This window comes from Ursus americanus, chromosome 9 (genome assembly GCF_024610735.1).
Source record: "Ursus americanus isolate L20-20 chromosome 9, mUrsAme1.1.p, whole genome shotgun sequence".
NCBI classification, from domain to species: Eukaryota; Metazoa; Chordata; class Mammalia; order Carnivora; family Ursidae; genus Ursus; species Ursus americanus.
This window is the reverse complement of record NC_142135.1, coordinates 79,979,279-79,999,685: the sequence shown is the minus strand read 5'-3', so window position 1 is coordinate 79,999,685 and position 20,407 is coordinate 79,979,279. Positions and strand designations below refer to the sequence as shown.

The 20,407-nt window shown below is 44.7% G+C and overlaps 1 long non-coding RNA gene across 1 annotated transcript; it reads right to left on the bottom strand.

Moving 5' to 3' along the window:
* Positions 1 to 3,522: 3,522 nt before the first annotated feature.
* On the bottom strand, positions 3,523 to 4,674 carry LOC123786814 (uncharacterized). Its single transcript, XR_006778057.2, has 3 exons — positions 4,632 to 4,674; positions 4,198 to 4,222; positions 3,523 to 3,571 (listed from the first exon to the last, which is right to left on the bottom strand). It is a non-coding gene; the product is annotated as an uncharacterized LOC123786814 (long non-coding RNA).
* Between the last annotated feature and the right edge of the window lie 15,733 nt (positions 4,675 to 20,407).

Genomic DNA, 20,407 nt, shown 5'->3' with positions numbered 1-20,407 from the left:
CCACAACCCAATCAGGGCGGCTCGCCAGACTGAGGATTGCAAGGATGCCCCACCTGCATTAACATCTAGAGTTTTGTCTCAGGAAGAGGCTGATACCAGAATACATACCGCATTCACCAGATGCTCCTGTCCCCTGAAGGTACAGAAAAGAGGACAGCGTGAGGCTCAGGTCATGCTACACACTATCTGTCTGTGTGAGCTTTATTTCCCTCAATGACTTTAGGAACCCAGATGGAACAGAGTGGTTGAGTCCAACAACCCCAAAGTAAGTGAACTGGATGCCTTAGGAAGTTGTTTTTCCTGGGGGACATGTCTGTCCAGTCCATTCAGGACGGTGACTACAAAATGCTTCATCCAAGCAGGAGAAAGTGTTACTGAGGGACAGGATCCTACCACAGCGTTTAGAACCACGTTTGGAATCGCCAATGCTAAATGTCCTCTCAAATCAGCTAACGGTGGGCAGAGACAACCACTCAATGCTCTCCCCACCAGGGAAATTACATATGTAGAATCTCAAAAGTATATATAGCTTTTTACATAAAATCTGTATATAAAAATATTTTCATTTCCATATACAAGCAGTTGACATTAGGAAAATGATTTTTGTTTTAGTATTAGGTTCAATTCGCTCACAGAGTATACTGTCTGAATTTCATCTGAATTTGATTGGAAAGAAACCAAGAAAGCAACATCTGTTCCTCGGACAAAGAACTTCTAGCTCACCATGGCGAGAGCTGTGCCTCCGGCGCTGTCTCCTTTGATGGGATCCATGTCTTCCTCCAAGGCATCTAGGACACAGAGTACCCGTCAGCACATTCCTCTTGTTGCTCAAGAATATTCATGGAATGTTGCTGGATATGGACACAAGGCTGGGGTGTATGGAGCCAGCTGGTTTCCAAGCATGGACTGAAGAGCCCATGCTGGGCCACCCACTGCAGTAAGGCTCTAAAGTGCGCAGTGTGATAACATGGCTTTGGAGAAGGGTGACATCATGCAGTATCTGTCTGACATATCTCCTGGAGAAACACCTTTCTCTCTCTCTCTCTCCCCCTCTCTGTCTCTCTCTCTTTCTTGGTCATCTCTCTCTTTCTCTGTCTTTGTCTCTCTGTCTATGTCTCTCTGTCTTTCTATCTGTCTTTGTCCCTCTCTCTCTCTCTCTCAGACACACACACACACTCACAATCACACCACATAGAGCCACAAAAGACACCCCAACACCAAGCCTCATGCACACACACACACACCACACACAGGGAATACAATGGCTTCCTAGGACTGTAGACACATGGACACACTTTTTCACCTGGGAAATCTCCTGTCCACCACACCCCCACAACCCAATCAGGGCGGCTCGCCAGACTGAGGATTGCAAGGATGCCCCACCTGCATTAACATCTAGAGTTTTGTCTCAGGAAGAGGCTGATTCCAGAATACGTACCGCATTCACCAGATGCTCCTGTCCCCTGAAGGTACAGAAAAGAGGACAGCGTGAGGCTCAGGTCATGCTACACACTGTCTGTCTGAATGAGCTTTATTTCCCTCAATGACTTTAGGAACCCAGATGGAACACAGTGGTTGAGTCCAACAACCCCAAAGTAAGTGAACTGGATGCCCTAGGAAGTTGTTTTTCCTGGGGGACATGTCTGTCCAGTCCATTCAGGACGGTGACTACAAAATGCTTCATCCAAGCAGGAGAAAGTGTTACTGAGGGACAGGATCCTACCACAGCGTTTAGAACCACGTTTGGTGTCGCCAATGCTAAATGTCCTCTCGAATCAGCTAACGGTGGGCAGTGACAACCACTCAACGCTCTCACCACCAGGGAAATTACATATGTAGAATCTCAAAAGTATATATAGCTTTTTACATAAAATCTGTATATAAAAATATTTTCATTTCCATATACAAGCAGTTGACATTAGGAAAATGATTTTTGTTTTAGTATTAGGTTCAATTCGCCAACACAGAGTATACTATCTGAATTTCATCTGAATTTGATTGGAAAGAAACCCAGAAAGCAACATTTGTTCCTCGGGGATAGACAGGCAAGCTCACCTTGGCAAGAGGCAGGCCCTCCTCCTCTGTGATCCTCTGATAAAGCCAGGACCAGACAGCGCCATCATCAGTCACATCTAAAAGGACACAGAGTACCTGTCAGCGTATTAGTGGTGCTGCTCAAGAAAGATGCGGGGAGGGGCACCTGAGTGGCTCAGTCAGTGAACCATCTGCCTTCAGCTCAAGTCAGGACCGCAGGGTCCTGGAATCGAGTCCCGGATGGGGCTTCCTGCTAGCAAGGGTCTGCCCCTCTCACCTGTTTGTGCTCTCACTCACTCTCTCTCAAATAAATAAAATCTTAAAAAAAAAAAAAAAAGAATGCCTTGAGGTGTATTGCTCTCTATGAATGGGGTTAGAGCATATGGAGGCATTTGGTTCCCAGGCATGAGCTGAACGCCCCGCTGGGCCTCCCGCGGTAATAGGGCTATAATGTGTGCGCTGTGATGAGATTTCTTTATTTCGCCTTGTCTTTTCTTCTCTTTTCTTTTCTTTCTTTTTTTTTTTTTTTTTTTTTTTTTTTTTTTTTTGAGAATGTGGACAATGGGAATTGTGCAGTGGCAGTGGGATACACCTCCTGGAGACATATGCAATCTCTCTCTCACTCTTTCCATCTCTCCCTCTCCCTCTGTGCATCTCTCTGTCTGTGTCTGTGTCTCCCTGTCTCCCACACAATCACACACTCACAATCACACCACATAGAGACACAAAAGACACCCCAACCCCAAGCCTCATGCACACACACCCACACCACACACAGGGAATACAATGGCTTCCTAGGACTGTAGACACATGGACACGCTTTTTCACCTGGGAAATCTCCTGTCCACCACACCCCCACAACCCAATCAGGGTGGCTCGCCAGATGGAGGATTGCAAAGATGCCCCACCTGCATTAACATCTAGAGTTTTGTCTCAGGAAGAGGCTGATTCCAGAATACGTACCGCTCTCACTGGTGGTTGAAGGTGTCACCTGCAGGGACAGAAAAGAGGACACCGTGAGGCTCAGGTCATGCTACACACTATCTGTCTGTGTGAGCTTTATTTCCCTCAATGACTTTAGGAACCCAGATGGAACAGAGTGGTTGAGTCCAATGACCCCAAAGTAAGTGAACTGGATGCCTTAGGAAGTTGTTTTTCCTGGGGGACATGTCTGTCCAGTCCATTCAGGACGGTGACTACAAAATGCTTCATCCAAGCAGGAGAAAGTGTTACTGAGGGACAGGATCCTACCACAGCGTTTAGAACCATGTTTGGTGTCGCCAATGCTAAATGTCCTCTCGATCAGCTAACGGTTGGCAGAGACAACCACTCCATGCTCTCCCAGAAAGGAAAATTGTATGAGATCTATATGTATAATCCCAAATATACATTGTCTCATTTTCATCTGAATTTGATTGGAAAGAAACCAAGAAAGCAACATCTGTTCCTCGGACAAAGAACTTCTAGCTCACCATGGCAAGAGGTGTGCCTCCGGCGCTGTCTCCTTTGATGGGATCCATGTCTTCCTCCAAGGCATCTAGGACACAGAGTACCCGTCAGCACATTCCTCTTGTTGCTCAAGAATATTCATGGAATGTTGCTGGATATGGACACGAGGCTGGGGTGTATGGAGCCAGCTGGTTTCCAAGCATGGACTGAAGTGCCCCTGCTGGGCCACCCACTGCAGTAAGGCTCTAAAGTGCGCAGTGTGATAACATGGCTTTGGAGAAGGGTGACATCATGCAGTATCTGTCTGACATATCTCCTGGAGAAACACCTCTCTCTCTCTCTCTCTCTCTCTCTATGTTTCTGTCTTCTCTCTCTCTGTCTCTGTCTTTGTCTCTCTTTCTCTTGCTCTCTCTCTCTCTCTCACACACACACACACACACACTCACAATCACACTACACAAGACACCTAACCCCCAAGCCTCATGCACACACACCCACACCACCCAGGGGGAATGCATTGGTTTCCTAGGACTGGGGACACATGCACATAGTTTCTCACCTGGAGTCTGCTTTTCCCCACACTCCCAAGCCTCAGTCCTACCAGGAATCTGGAATCAGATGGCTCTCCAGACTGAGGACAGTGAGGACATCCCCCCAACCTGCCTTACCATCTAGAGTTTTTCCTCAGCAAGGGACTGATTCCAGAATACTTACCACCTCCACATGGTTCTGGGGCCACCTGCATTTACAGAAAAGAACACACCCTGAGGGTCAGGTCATATGCATACTGTGTCATCACCGGTTCTCTTGGTGACTATTGAAAACCAAATGAGAAACAGCAGGAAAGACAAAGGCCCAGAAAGGAAGCACAGTGTGCACCCATGGAAAAGGCATGAGCTTTTCCTGGGGGATGGATCTTTCAAATTCCCTGAAGCACAATTACAAAACTCTTAATTCAGGGAGGAAAAACCGCTTCTGAGTAAAAGGTCCCCTACCACACAGTTTACAACCTCCCCTCCCAACACCCCAAGAAAATGGTACCTCACGTCTAAAAACTACACTGTCATGTTGTCATAGCTGAACTCACTTCAAAAAGACGAAACTCAAGTAAGAAACATTTCTTTCTCAGGCAAAGATGCCAAGCTTACCCTCGATGTGTTGGGCCATGGTGCTTTCTTGCCAAGGTCCTCCTTGATAGACTCTGAAAGGACACAGAGTAAGTGTCAGTCCATTGTTGGTCCTACTCGGGAATTACTCTGTGATCACTGTTGATATGGACACGGGACAAGACTGTATGGGAGTGACTGGTTAAGAAGCATGGGCTGAGCTGCTGCTGGGCCATTCTCCTTGGTGGGTGAGGAAAAGCAAACAAGAGGATGAGAAAACAAAGGAGAAACAGACCTTTGACTTTCTAGCTTAAGGCAACCTGGTCGATGTGAGTCAGTTACTCTACAAAGAGGTCACCTGGTTGCACACTGTGGTGTCGTGAGGGAGCCCCACCCCTCCCTCTGCCCGTAGTGAAGTCTCTCTATTTGTTCTGCCAGGACGAAGCTCCTCCAACTGGCCATCCGAATGGGAGACAGACTAGAGGACACAGAGTACCTTCCCGCCACGGTGCTCTATCTCATGAATGACTCAGAGAGCTCTGCTTGACTTGAATGACAGAACAGTGGAGATAGATGTGGTTGGTTAAACAGCATGCAGTTGCCAATGGCAAGATTTGATTCCTTCTGATGGTTGAGTAATTTACAGTGTATCTATATTACAAACTGAGGGCTGCTGAAGGGGGGGTTGGTGAGGGATGTGGTTGGTTTAACAGCATGCACTTGCCAATGACAAGATTTGAGTCCTTCAACAGTTGAGTAATATTCCCATATATCTAGAGAACACACTGAGGCTGCTGAAATGGGAGGATGGGGTAATTGGGTGATGGGCCTTAAGGAGGGCACTTGATGGAATGACAATTGGCTGTTACCGCAACAGATGAACCACTAAGTTCTACCCCTGAAACTACTAATACAGTATATGTTACCTAATTTGAATTTACATTAAAAAAGAAAAGCCTGCAGTTGGCTATTGGTGAGCCCCCTTCTTCATGGAAGGAGATGCAGAGAAGAGAAGCAGCAAAGAAGGGAGAAACAGAGTCCTGGCTTTGCCATTGAAGGCAAAGGTACACCTGAAACGAACGGAATATGGTGTGTCAACTCAACTACTTCCATTCAAAAATAATGATGAAAAATAAAGACACCCTAAAGACAGAAGATAGTCCAAAAATTTAAAAATATGAAATAAATAAAAATAACATCATTAATCTTATGGTATTTTTCTATCCAGTGTGTGTCTCATGTATGTGTTCACTGAGTCGGGTGGCTCTCCATGCTAGCAGTAGTCATCCACTAATGGGATGGTCCTTTACAGTGGGAAGCCTGGGTTCCTCCTGATGTCCTCTACCCCATCTCTGTAAGAGAGGTGCAGGAAAAAGAGTGGACCCTGGGTTAGTAACCAAATGTTACTTGGAGTTCTTATTTGTCCTTGGTGCTTGGGTGTGTCATTGCCAGCACTGGAGGCTTTCTGGGGCTCAGGGGGATCATGCAATCAAAGAGCATTAAACTCTCTCTTGATTCCCGTTTGGGGCCAGCCACTGAGAAGTGACCCAACACTGAGAGAGATTTACCAGGTTTTTCAATGTTGTGCCTCCCAGTCTCAAAATCTGTGAGCTGGACAGTTTGGACCTTCTGTGTGCTTTTCACACTAAGGGCTATACCCAAGTCTGCCCTCCATGTGACCACTGAGGCCACCTCATAATGGTAGACAGTACTTGGGATCTCTGTAGACTCATGCAGTTCAGATATATACACAGGCCTTGGAAAGATCCTGCATGGTTTCTGTTGAACCCATGGCTCAGAGCTATGCTTGTCAGTGTGGGAAGTGCAGTTCATATCTCAGAGTAGCAGCATGGGCCCAGCCATCTGGGTGCACATTTTGGCATTTCCACTTAAGAGCTTGTGCGCTTGGGCTCATTCAGCTCTGTGCCTCAGTTTCTCCATCTGAAGAGCGCCCTTAGCAAGCAAAGTACACTGCATTGGTGGTGAGGGTTGAATGGTTAGTGTAAGTAAAGCATGCCATGGAAATGCTCAGGAAGGTTCCTTGGAGGTGAAATGTCTCGTCTGAGATGACATAACTCCACAAAACTCAGAGCTGCAGTCAAACTCTGCTGTCCAAGCTCCCAGGCCAGTGCTTTCCCCACGACACACACCTGCTTTGCCTAAAAAGGACTCCTTTATGTTAAGCCAGACCCGGTGCTTAAGGAGTCACATAAAGGTCTCAGAAATGCTTTTCCTGACTGCCTGAGGACACACTAAGTGGCCATTTCCCAAAATAATGTGCATGATGCTCCCAGAATGAATTAGTTGCCTGACCTGACAGCTATCTGGTCCAACACGACGAACACCAGTTGACTGGTGGGAGAGAGCTTATGTACCTAACATACTCGTGTTCTACAACGTGTGAAACTCTATCATCTTGTGTGATTTCCTCCTCCTACACGTGAGCACCTCAAGCTAAGACCTGTTGCCCAGTCATGCGAAAGACCAGAGCTTTGCCTTTGCACAGCGCGCTGGATGCAGACTCAGAGGACCTGACCTGTGCATTACCTCACAACCACATGAATAGAGGCTCGTGCTTTTCTAAAACTGGAGCTCTATGTGCACAAGGATGCAATTGTCTACATACAGAAATTCATATGTCTCTTCATCTCAAAATGTTACCTTTTCTTTTTTCTATGTTACTAACTCCCTATGTACATGCGTATCTATCCATCTCTGTCAATGGGTTTCTTGGTCTGTCATTGTGTGTGAAAGGCTGGATACTCAATGGATATATGTAAAAACACATATATTCTCTATTTTCACTAGTCCATACCTCTGGGAGGGTAACACATTGAGTGAAAGCATATGGCTGATATTTTGTAAACCTCTAACTTAGGATAACAGCCAATGTAAAAGGTGGAACGCCAAAGAAAACGTGTGTTTTGCTATGTAAGCTGACAACTAGACACAGGCTTCTCGGCTGTTTTTGGAGACCTGGTTATATGAATGGAAGCAGCGTGTGCCCAAATATCTTGAAGTCAAGACACATTTCAGGAGAAGGGAGATTGAGGGCACATGAAGACAAAAGTAGAGGGCTCCACATGCAAGGATCATGGCAATCACTGTCCACCCTACGAACAAGAAAAAGCCTGAAGACACTGAAAAATCAACCACTCTCGCATCCATGGAGAGGGGAGGACACAGGACAAACCATGGCCCTGAGGAGACAGGAAAGGGAACACGGGGAATCCAGGTTTCCTGGAGCACAGACTCTCTAGCAGAATATACTGTTTCTCCAGCTCACTGGACCATTCAGCAAGAGACCACATGCTGGGCCATAAAACACACCCCAACACATCTCAAAGAGTAGAAGCAATACAACAGCTGCTCTCAGACCTCTATGAAATTAAACTAGAGCTCAACCACAGCAAGAAATCTTGGGAAATCCCCAAATAGCTGGAAATTTTTAAAAAATGGTCAAAGAGGAAGTTTCAAGAGAAGCTTGAAAAGATTTTGAACTAAACGAAATGAAAACATACGTTGACAAAAATGTATGCAAAGGCAGTACCTGGGAGAATGAATGTCATCGTGTTGGAAAGTAAGAAAGATTCAAAGTGAATAGGCTTCCTCCTTAGAAAACAAGGCAAAAAAGAGTCATGTCATATAAAGCAAGTAAGAGAAAAAAAATCATATAATTGCAGATACCAATGAAATGGAACACAAAAAACTCTCGGACAAAAAACACCAAACCAAGACAAAAGCTGGTTCTTTGTAAATATCAGTAAAATGGATAAAGCTCTAGCCTGACTAACCATGAAGAAAGAGGGAAGACACACATTAACATCAGATGAAAGAGGAGACATCACGTTGAAAGGATTCTAAAGGAATACATGGAAAAATTCTAGGATTCCTGAAAGGAAGGAGGCCAATTCCTTCAAAGTCACAAAACTACCAAAACCCACTGAAAGGAAATAGATGATCTGAACAGGCAGGTATCAAAGACATTTAACCGATAGTTAATACATTTCCCAGAAAGGAAGAGCCGGCCCCAGATGGTTTGACTGGTGAATCCTATCAAATCTTACAAAGCAAAACACAGTCTTGCTGTGTCATACAGCCATCTCACTCCTAGGTATTTACCTGGTTGAGGTGAAAAATGTGTCCACATGAAAACTGGCCCAGGAGTGCTTCTATCAGCTTGATTTATGAACACCAAATCTAGAGGCGACTAAGCTGTCCTACACTAGGTGAACGGAGAAACAACCGGCAATACACCCTTACGATGCAATACGATTTGGTAATAAACAGAGCTGAGCTACCAGAGCACATAGCTGGCTCACTCAGTTAAGCATCCAACTCTTGATTTGGGCTCAGGTCATGATCTTAGGGGCATGATATCCAGCCCCACGTCAGACGGGTTCCCTGCTGAGCATGGAGGCTGCTGAAGATTCTCTCTCCCTCTTCCTCCGCCCCTCCCCACACACTTTCACTCTCTCTCTGTCTCAAACAATAATAAAAAGAAGATTAAAAAAATAATTGAGCAATCAAGTCACAAAAAGACATCGACGAATGTGAACTGTATAGATAAAAGTGAAAGAAGTCAGTCTGGAAAAGCAACATGCTTTACAGTTCCAACTAGATGACATTCTGGAGAAAGGAAAGCTATAGAGATGACAAAAGGTCAACGGTTGTTAAGATTTCTAGAGAAAGGGCAAAGGCATGAATAGGTTAAACACAGGATTTTCAAGGCAGTGAAGTTACTCTGTACATGGTGGATACACGACTTTACGCATTTGTCGAAACCCATACTCCTGCACAACACGGAGCAGACCTTCCTAGCGATGCTGGCCTTCAATGAGTATTAATATCGCTACACTGGTTTGTGATTCGTGACATGTGTTCCACACTGATGAAGCTTTTAAGGATTGTGGAAATTGTGCGCCAAGGGATAAGGGTGATAGGGAAACTTTTTATATTATCTGCTCAATTATCTTAATCTAAACCTATTCGAAGTAATAACGTCTATTCATTAAAAATAATAAAAGATCTATTTTTCCTAATATTTAATAACAGACTAATGTTCATTCGGTAGCTTCACTATGCCTACCATGAAATGTGAACAGACTTGAGTTGCAAATGCCATTTGACTACTGTGGTTATAAACTGATGAGTGACCAGCTAAATTAAAATTTTCACACGTGAAACAAAAATAATATGGCTTGGCATTTTTGTCTTAAGTATGGGACACTGAAAACTAGTGTAATGATTCTTCTTCTTCTTTTTTCTTTTAGAGACAAAGAGAGAGTGTGAGCAGAGGAGGGGCATAGGGAAAGGGAGAGAGAATCTGAAGCAGGCTCCATACCCAGCATGGAGCCCAACACGGGGCTCAGTCTCATGACCCTGACATCATGACCTGGGCCAAAATCAAGAGTTGGACACCACCAAGGTGCCCCTAGAATAATTATTCTTGAATCAACTTAATGAATGAATTTCCACGGTACCTTCGACAGGGTCAGAAGTGGGGTGAACCTTCGGCTTTATTCTCCTGGCCAGCTTCCGGAGACCTGGAGAAAATATGGATGTTTTCTTCACTTTTGTTTTTTGTTTTCTCAGAGACCGTGGGAAATGCATGACAACAGAAAGAGCTGTTGACATCTTGCTATCAGAAGACCATAGGAAAAGGAGTGATAAGCTCATCAGAGTTCAAACTTGTGATCCCATGGTTCATCATTTTGCCTAGCAATGCCACCTGAGTCAGAGAGGGCTTCAGGAAGGTCTTAGGGTTCATATAGCCTTCAAATACCCCACAGAGAATGTAAACTGATGCAGTCACTATGAAAACACAATATGGGACTTCATCAAAAAAATTCACAAAAGAACTACCATTACACCCAGCAATCCCACTCTTGGATAAGAAATCCATTTGAATTCAAGTCTAGATTTCAGAGAAATATCTGCCCATGTTCAGCAGCACTATTTACCAAAGCCAAGCTATAGAGACAACTTAATGTTGAGTGGGGGAGCCGGGACAGGAATGGAGTTGGTTCCTTGGGGAGAGAGGTCCCAGAACACCTGACACCTTCCCAGACACCTGAGATCAAGCCCTGCAGCCCTGAGCCAGGGCTCCCTCATCTCTTTCTCAAATCCTCCAGCCCCAAGTTGTCTGTGGGAGACAGTGGATGCCCTGGGGGAGGTGCCTGAGCCAACAGCAAAGTCCAAATCCTAGCTCACCTTCGCACATCTAGGTTTCAACCCCTGACCCAGAACACAGTGCAGATGCCCCTTGACAAGCCCCTCTGAAGGGCCAGGGGAAGCCCAACTGTGGCCATCCTCCCACAGCATTCACCCTACTAGCTCTCTGACGTGGAGCCTTCCCCAGGACCATTTGAGCACCCTCAGGGACCAGTGGTCTGCGGGGCTCCCAAGCTGATTCAGAACCCAGGACTTTCCAAACTAATTGTCACATGACAGCTCTACCAAGAATTAGCTTCCCTTCAACTTATCAACCCTGGCTGAGCAGTTCCTGTGAATTAACTGGAAAAATGGCCACCTGGGCTAGTGCTTTGCTGGTTTAATAAATTAAGCCTATGACCTCTAGTATCTCACTGGTATTGATCTAAGTAAGTCTCCAAACTGCCTGGGCTAAGGCCTGGCTAAGAGTGAACCAGGACTGCACTGGCTCTGAATGGGCACCTTCCCTGTTCCTTCCTTCCTCCCCCAGATCCAGTCTTTATAGACTCCTCATCCTTCTCTAAACCCTGCAGTGGCAGGGGACCAAGCCCCACCTCCTTTGAGAGGGACCCCTCAGGGGCGCCTGTGTGGCTCAGTGGGTCACGTGTCTGACCTGGCTCAGGTCATGATCTCAGGGTCCTGGGATCGAGCCGGGACTCTGTTTCTGCACTCTGCTTGGTGCCTGCTTGTCCCTCTTCTCCTCCCCCCCCCACATCCCCCTTACTCACCGCTTCTGCTCTCTCATTCTCTCTCAAATAAAATCTTTTTTTAAAAAATCAGGGAATATACAAAGGACACATAGAGAGGGACCCTTCCATACCCACACCCTGGAGAAGCTCCCCCATCACGACTCTCCGTAAGGATCACCCAGACCTGCTTTTGCATTTAAATCTATCATCTGCTGTATACAATTTTGCACGTGATAATAAGCAACCTTTTATTGAGAGACTTAGATTCAGATCTAAGCACGACTTTCTGTTGCATTTCATCTCACATCCTTTGTGAGGAAGCTCATCAATTGTTGACGATTTGTCAATAATGAAGTTCTATCATTGAAAACCAACCACCATTATTCATTTGATGCTGTTTGACTTCTAGTCTTGCTTTGCAAGGCTATGTGTATATAGTCATGAAGCATGGCCTCTCTCCATGCTTGCACTTACTAGCCAACAATGGGAGAGCTCCGGAAGGAGCAAAGGCCCCCACTGGAGCATGGACACTCCCTGGCCCAGCTGGACAAGCGTGTCCAAACAAGGGTGATGGACAGCAGGCTGTTACGAGTGTTTGAGTTCTTGTTGGTCAGTGTCCCTAAAGTGTGTAGTTCATGGCATTCAAGCATTTTTTTAGGGCTCATGGGGAGAATGTTATCAAATCTACAACACTATGTCCCCGATTCTTTTCTCTCTGTTTTTAAAATAGGCTCCATGCCCAACATGGGGACAGAACTCACGACCCTGAGATCAAGAGTCAAATGCTCCACTGGCGGAGCCAGCCAGGCACCGCCCAGCATGCTCCCTATTCTTATTCTATTTGTGCCATGCCCTGAAGAGTGACTATGCCAAGACACTGATTGGCCAGGCACTGACCAGCTCTGGACAGAAGGTTAATCATGAACTGGTCCTTTGAGTCTTATTTTTCCTTGTCCCAGCAGTGTCCCTAAGGTCACAGGATGTCGGCATGACTAGGGCTTACTCATACTGACAATGCCATCAAACACCATGAAAGGGTCTCCTCCATTCTGACCAGATTGAGGTCAGGTGCTGAGGAGTAGCCCAGTGTTCAAACAGAGTTTGACTGGCTTGTCCTAAACGGTGCCTCCAAACCCTCAGAATCTTTGAACTGAACACAATCATGGCTTCAAATGAACCAGGCTTTCTACGTCCTTTTCAGATGAATGACTATGGCAAGATCTGGACATCTATGGCTCAAGAGCTTCCCTGGGCTATGTGACCACCGAGGTGACCTCATAATGACAAACAGTGTTTGGGATTCCCCTTGGCTCAGGGAATTCCTGACATCCATGCAGATGCTAAAGCTTCTTTGCACAGTAACTACTGATCCCATGACTGAGTCATAAGTGCAGTTCGGTTCAGTAGTTAGAGCACGAGCACTGGACTGCAGGCCTGGGTTCACCTCCTGGCTCCTTTACTTAGAGGAGTTCATGAACCTGGTCACATTCATCTCTGTGCCTCCGTTCCTCCACCTGAGGAACAGGGAGAGGAAACAAATCATCACATAAGTGTGTGATGAGCATTGAAAGAATGAACACCTGTCACGTGGTCAGAAAGGTGAATTAGAGGGTCTAGATCTTGCCTGAGATCTCACAATTTCACAAGTTCCAGAGCTGGATTCAAATCTGGGAGTCTGAGTTCCCAGACCATTGCTCTGTGACACACAGCTGCTTTGCCTAAATACAAGCATTTTACCCCAACACGATTTCCTTTGGACAGAATCAGAGGCAAACAACAACAACAACAACAAAAAGCAAACGAGCAAACCTATTGCGTCTCCCTGAATCCACTTTCTGGGGCCCTTGTCCACAAATATCCATGACTGTTCTCTAAAATGTTCCAGTTGCCTGTCTTAAGGTCAGCAGATCAAATGAGATGAATCCCAGTGTAAAGGAAGGGAGGGTCACTGTTACAAAGTCTTGTGTTTTCAAACATGTGAAACAATGCCATCTTGCATTATTTATTCCTCGCACAAATAGAAGTGCCTCCAAACAAACTAGGAGTTCCTGAGACCCTTGTCAACTCATAGAAAAAAAAAAACATAGCTTAGCTTTTGGGAAGAGATCTGGATGAAAGTTCAGGAGAACTAAGAAACACATTACATCAAAACCACTTTAATGTAGACACGTTCTGTTTTCAAGCTACAATCCTATGTGCAAACATATGCAATCATCTCGATATACATATATACTTATATATATAATGTGTGTGTCTCTGCTTTTGTGTCTACATCACCTATTTTTCTTTGTGCATCACTAATAATCTGTGTACTTGGTTATCGATCACTCATTAACTCGATCCATTAACCAGTTACCCATCTTTCACCATACATTAAAGGCCGGCTATTCATTGCGGCACCGAGAAAAAAAGGTCATGCTATTGTCACCATACTTACGTCCGGGGTGCTGAATGGGACGGGTGGTAGCATACCATTGAAATCTCTAGAAAATGTCATTTTGGATAACACCCAAAGTTCTTAGAAATGGAAATGTGTGTTTGGGGGTCATAAATTGAAATGTAGACTCTCATATTCTGAGGATCTCTTTGGGGCAACTATTGATAGGAACGAACCCACATGTCCCCAAAATCCTGAAATCCATACCCCTTTGGGGATGAACGGTACAGGGCAGACATTGTAAGACACTGAGAAAATAATGATAAATGTCTTCTGTATCAACCTTTCTGGGTTCACTCTAAATTTCAGAAATGCATAATGTGAATATAGAATTTAGGATGCTTAAAAAACTTAAACGAACATAGACACTGCTGTATTTTCCCCCCTTGAGAACCTAGGGGTGACAAGTGAGGGGTGCAGGATATCATAGGAAGTAGTCCATTGTTCTCCATGGAGGACAAAAACCAAGGCTGCTAGCTCAGTAGAACCACCAACAGTAGAAATCAAGGGATAAAACAAAACTATAAAACATATGTAGATGAAATTGGGAGAGAGGAAATTTTCAACGATGAGAAAAATAGTTTGAGAAAGAGTGAACTGAGTCATAGCAAACAGCATTCAGAAGATCATTAGGAACATACCATCACAGCAGGAACCACAGCAGGAACCACAGCAATTTCCCATTCTGAGTTGGAGCAGCAGAGCAAACACCAATCCCTAGGAATAGGTCAGCTCAAAGAGTCCCAGCTGGAAAGGACAGCAGAGGTGAGGCTCAAGTCACCATGGCAACGGTGTCATCATAGACCTTTCAGAGTCAATGCAGCTGCACAGCGGCCAACTTCTGGTGTCGACAGGGGCCTGTCTTCACAGACAAGGGGGGCATGGGAGAGTAAACGCTTTGTTTCGAAAGTTGAACCCCAGTCTCAGACTTTCTCACTCTTTTTTTTTTTTGAAAATAAAAGACATGAGGGGGGATGACCTGCCACCCCCCCCAATAGAGTCACTAGCCAAACTTCAGGGTGAAGAGGGAAAAGAAAAACAGATTGAGAATAAATAGAGGTCCCACTCTTGATTTAAAACACCATCCCCACCCATTCTATCCTCCAGAGTCACCAGACATTTCTAGAATATACTTTAAAATGGGTCCCAGGTGAAATGAAGAACAGTGTTCACAGAAATTCCATTCTTCAAATCATATTTCTCTAAGCATATACTAATGAAATTATGTCATTCTCTCACCGTCTATGCATACTACTTGATTTTTCTCTGTGTATAGCTGAGAGGATGTACTTAGTTACCTCTCAATCTTTGTGAATCTCTTGGCCAGTATGTGTATGTAAAGCAGACTCTTCCCTGAATAATGAGGGGGGAAATATCACTGTATTTTCACCACTGCATTTCTGTAATAATGAACGAGTTGAGGGCAATACATACAACTAGTACTTTTCTAAATTAAGTACTTTAAATACTCCCCAAAATGCAGGGTTCAGTGTGTGTTCTGGCTCATGGATGGGCACTCAATAGACACAGGATTTTGATCTGTTCATGAAAAGTAGCAATGGAAATGGAAGGAACCAGCTCCAAATATACATAAAGAAGGAAACCTTTTAGAACAAAACCAAGTGCCATGGACTTAACCAAGCAACTACAATACATGCTAAAAAAAAAAAAAAAACTGTATGTAGTCGGGGAACCTGGTGAATCCTTGGACTCTGAATTTTGGCTCAGGTCATGATCTCAGATTCGTGAGATCAAGCCCCAGAAAATAATGGCATAAAACAACCCCTTTACTTTGGTAAAGTACTACTTTAGTAAACCTGGTCACAAGGTTAGGAATTCATCCAGGACACAATGCTGATGTTAGAAAATGAAAGGTTTCACATATCCACACCCAGGATGATCCCCACTAGGTAGAACTTGGGGTCCATGAAAAGAGCAGCCCTAGGCCCAGTGCCAATAAATAAACGAGGGCTTTCTATTTCTCAAATCCGCAATCCAGAATCCAAGTTTTGCAGGCAGTTGGAACTTCCTGTGTTAGTGAACAGATTCTTTGCAAATGCCCACATCTATTCTTTGCATGTTCCCCAGATCTACTTCCCAGTAGGGTGGCCAGAGGGCAACCAAGGGGAGTCCATGATGCCAGTTGTGTAGCTGAACCTCTCAGCACCTCTTTCAGATTCTATCTGAACCAAATGCCCACTTTGGACACTCCTCAGGGTAGCAGAAATCATGAGGTTGTCATCGGGTGTATCTACATCTGAGGTCATACCCACTAGAGAGAAAAAACAAATTCAGCCACTGGTCAGAATGCAGAGCCTGGACATAGAAGAGGCCCACATATTCCTTTTGCATTTCAGTGGCTTATCTCTGCTCTTTCCACAGTCAATAAACCTTCCCACAGAAATCTGTTCTGAACATTGAACTCAGGACTCAATTAATGATGCCTATAAGAGAGACCTTGTCTCACGATCATTAAGCAGTGAATCAGTAAAAATGTTGTAAGGAGGGAAATAAGCAAGACCAGACATAGGGGGCAGTATGATTTCTGAAGCCTTTGCTTTTTTTTGCACTCTGGGGTAGCCACACCCTTTTCCATATCAAAAGGTTAAGACACACATTAGTAGTATCATTTTCCCCCCACAAAGCCAAGAAAAAGGACAAGACTGTGTTACATGTCTTGCGAGGGAAATCAAGAGACGAGGAAGGTGCTTTCCATAGGGAATAGATTCCACCTGAGGTTTGGCATGGCAGGGAGAACTTCCACAAGGGCACCAATCAAGAGACCAAAGGAGGTGGGGAAGCAACAGGAAAGGAAGAGTGTATGAGGCGATCGCTCCTCCAAAGAATAAATGTCTCACAAGAAACCAATCTGTCCTGATAATGGACTCTGTCGGGTGGCTCACTTGTGTCCAGAGCAGGTCTCAACCGTCAGTCTTTATCAGAGACCTACCAGGTCACTCTACTCTGCACTTGGGACTGAGGGGCACAGGCCCATAAAATGCCCAAAGTCAGATAATTCCCACCTTTCGTGGGGAACCAACTGTGATATCACAATCTCTGAGTCCTTAGTGAGGAAGGGGGCAGTGGGGTCATTTCGGCATCCATGGCTTCACCTAGGGAATAGCCCTCAGCTAGGCTCCACATCTTTGATCTTGGAAACCAACTTCCCCTACTGCCAGTCGAACCTGACTCCATTCTTCCAAGAGACCACAGAGCACAGAGGACCCCCATGGGGGGGGGGCTTTATATAGTCAATTGGTGCAGTGGAGGGAGGAGATGTGTTCATGTTTCAAGTACACCCGTGTGCTCTATTTCCTGACACCAGCCACAACCAACTCGCCAAGTTCTCCAACAATTCAATTCATACTCCACGGATTTCAGGGCTCAGTCCCACAAGTCTGTCCCCACTGCAGAGGACAGTCAGAAATGGGGTGTTCAAGCTACCCACACTTCTGCCCAACCACAAGGTCAGGTATTCCCTCAGACCCCCTCCTTAGGGTTGATAATTTCACTAGAATGACTCAGATCCACAAGTGGATGGATAAAGAAGATGGGCTCCATGTATAAAAAGGAATATGACTCAGCCATTCGAAAGGATGAATTCTTACCACTTACATCGACCTGGACGGAACTGGAATGTATTATACTGAGTGAAACACACAACCATCAAGACCTGAGCTGAGATCAAGAGATGGTCTTTAAACCAACTGAGCCACCCAGGCACAGTAAACAATGTATTTTTAATTCACTATCCCCCAAATGTTCACATTTCCACATGTGACACAAGAAAGGTGGCCACATTTCAAGGGCTCAAGAGCCACTCCGAGCTGGTGCTACCATATTGGACGGGGCAGACAGAGATCGTTTACATCACGGAATCCTATTGGCCAGTGCTGTTCAGGCTGTCTCAGGCTATACTGCACTTTGATTTATGAACATCCTGAAATAATCCACTTCTTCAGACTGAGTGCTGAGACTCACATCTGTGCCTGGGATTCTCAAACCCAGAGTCAATGTGGGACAAAATTACGTACATGTTGCCAGGCATGGGTGGTAGTGGCTCAGTAACAATTTAATCAACCTCGTCTAAACTCTCCATCTTGCTCTTGCCTTAGCCACCCTCTGTAGAATGTGAGAAACCCATGAATGGAATGAATGATTATCAATCATTTTAATGAATGAAAATAAATTAATTTGGGCTCCTCTCTACTCGCCTTGAATCCTGGCCTCCAGGCATTTACACGGTGATGAGGCTTCCATTGGCGTTCTTGTTCTCCCTGTATTCACATCCCGTCAATGTCTCTTTGGTCTGAGATTATTTTTACTCCATTAAGGGGTACATAATAGAATATTATACCCAGTGGGTGTATCTTCCCAGTTCTCTGGGCACATTATATTGGCTTCCAGTGGTCCCCAAGCAGGGAGTGCTTTGGCTCCCAGGGAACACTCGGCAATGTCTGGGTACATTGAACATTCCCAACTGTGGGGCGGGTGCTACTGGCATTTGGTGGGTAGAGGCCAGGGATGCTGCTCCACACTCTACCAGGCTCCCTGCAGCTCCCACAAGAGTTCCCTTGCCCCAAATGTCAACAGAGCCAAGGTTGAGAAGCCCTGTCTTAAGCCATGTCTGCTAACCCCCTTTAAGAAAAATGGGGGTTCCTAGGGGAGCCCCGCATTGGGCTCTGCATTCAACATGGAGTCTGCTTGAGATTCTCCCTCTCACTCTGCTCCTCCAACTCACACTGTCTCTCTCTCTAAAATGTACAAATAAATCATTTTAAAAAAAAGAATGAAAATGGGGATTCCTCCTGATCTCTTTTAACCCAATATTAAACGGTCAATATCTATCTCTATGGAATTAGTCACAGACCCCACTGATGTAAAAAGGAATACACCTATTCTTATATATCAATTTTTTCAAAGTATTAAAAGTGTTTTGGGAAGTATTCTCTCAAAGCTCACTCTCTGGACCCAGTCATTTCTCCCCAACTTTTTTTCTCCATGATTGCAAATATGTATTTTCAAGCATTGTTAGACAAACTGGAACAGGCCCCAGACCTCCCGAAATTGGACAACAGCCTTTCCTTTTTGAAAATTTTGCAAGAGAGCATAATAGAAACGAGACATCTAAAGTTTCAGTAAATCATATCATGTCTTTTATCCAAACTAAAATTCATATTCACAGAACAATTATTGCTGATCAGCCATTTCACACAATTTTTCACCCCCTTGTTAATGCTAATAAAGTGTATGAGTTTTAAATCTGCGGGTGGCTGACCAAAGTGTGACCCCACAGCATGTATAGCCTGTTAGAAGGTTGTGTGCCTCATAGTCAAATCCAACCACCATTTCTAAATATTGCAACTCATGAGTTTCATATTTGCTTTCTTTTGTTCACCACAAGTTTGGATACATTTGAAAATGTCCAAGAATAATGAGAATTGTAGACTTTACTTCTGAGATGGGAAATTACAAATAATTTTCATAACATCTTCATATTTCCCTTCTTGACATCGTACCACAACTTAGGTAAATGACCTTTGGTTTATTCTTTGCATAATGTCCAATCAAGTTTTCTCCCTTCAATTATGTTATATTGTTTTACATTACTCCTAGATAAGCAGGAAAGTGTAGGGAGCATGAAAATCAAGAGATAATATAAGGGAAATCAGATTGATTTCAAGTTATAAAATTAAATTCTACATCAATCCAGTAATAACTATTTGTTGTCTACTTTTTGCTGAATACTCCTTGTAGTTGATGTCCAAAATCAAGACCACAGACCCAGCTATTAAATTTGTCTCATTCAAAAAGAATTAAGACCACACCCATCCAAAAAGAAAAGAATAGTAACCGATTCTATTAGAAATGTTTATAAGTTGGGTACCTGGGTGTTTCAGTCGGATGGGCGTTGGATTCTTGGTTTCAGCTCAGGCCATGATCTCAGGGTCCTGGGATTCAGCCCTGTGTCAGTTCCACACTCAGGAAGGAGTATATTCCTCTCTCTCTCTCTCTCTCTCTCTCTCTCAGCTCCTCTCGCTGCTTGTGAGTGCTCTCACTCTAAAATAAATAAATAAAATCTTTTTAAAAAGAGAGAAGGGAGAAAGAAGAAGCAGCAGCATTTATAAGTTGTCCTGGGAGAGCAACATAAAGAAATGATTTGTCTTGGGACAAAAGGAAAGGTTCCTACAGGTAGGAATAATTGAGGGGAGACTGGATTTAGCCAAGTTTTGCCATGTCATTAAGGTTTAATGGGGCGCCTGGGTAGCTTAGTCACTTCAATGTCTGACTCTCAATTTTGACTCGGGTCATGATCTCAGGGTGGTGCAGTCATTAAGTGTCTGCCTTCGGCTAAAGGTGTGATCCCAGAGGTCTGGGATCGAGCCCCCCATCAGGATCCTCTGCTGGGAGCCTGCTTCTTCCTCTCCCACTCCCCCTGCTTGTGTTCCCTCTCTCTCTGGCTGTCTCTTTCTGGGTCA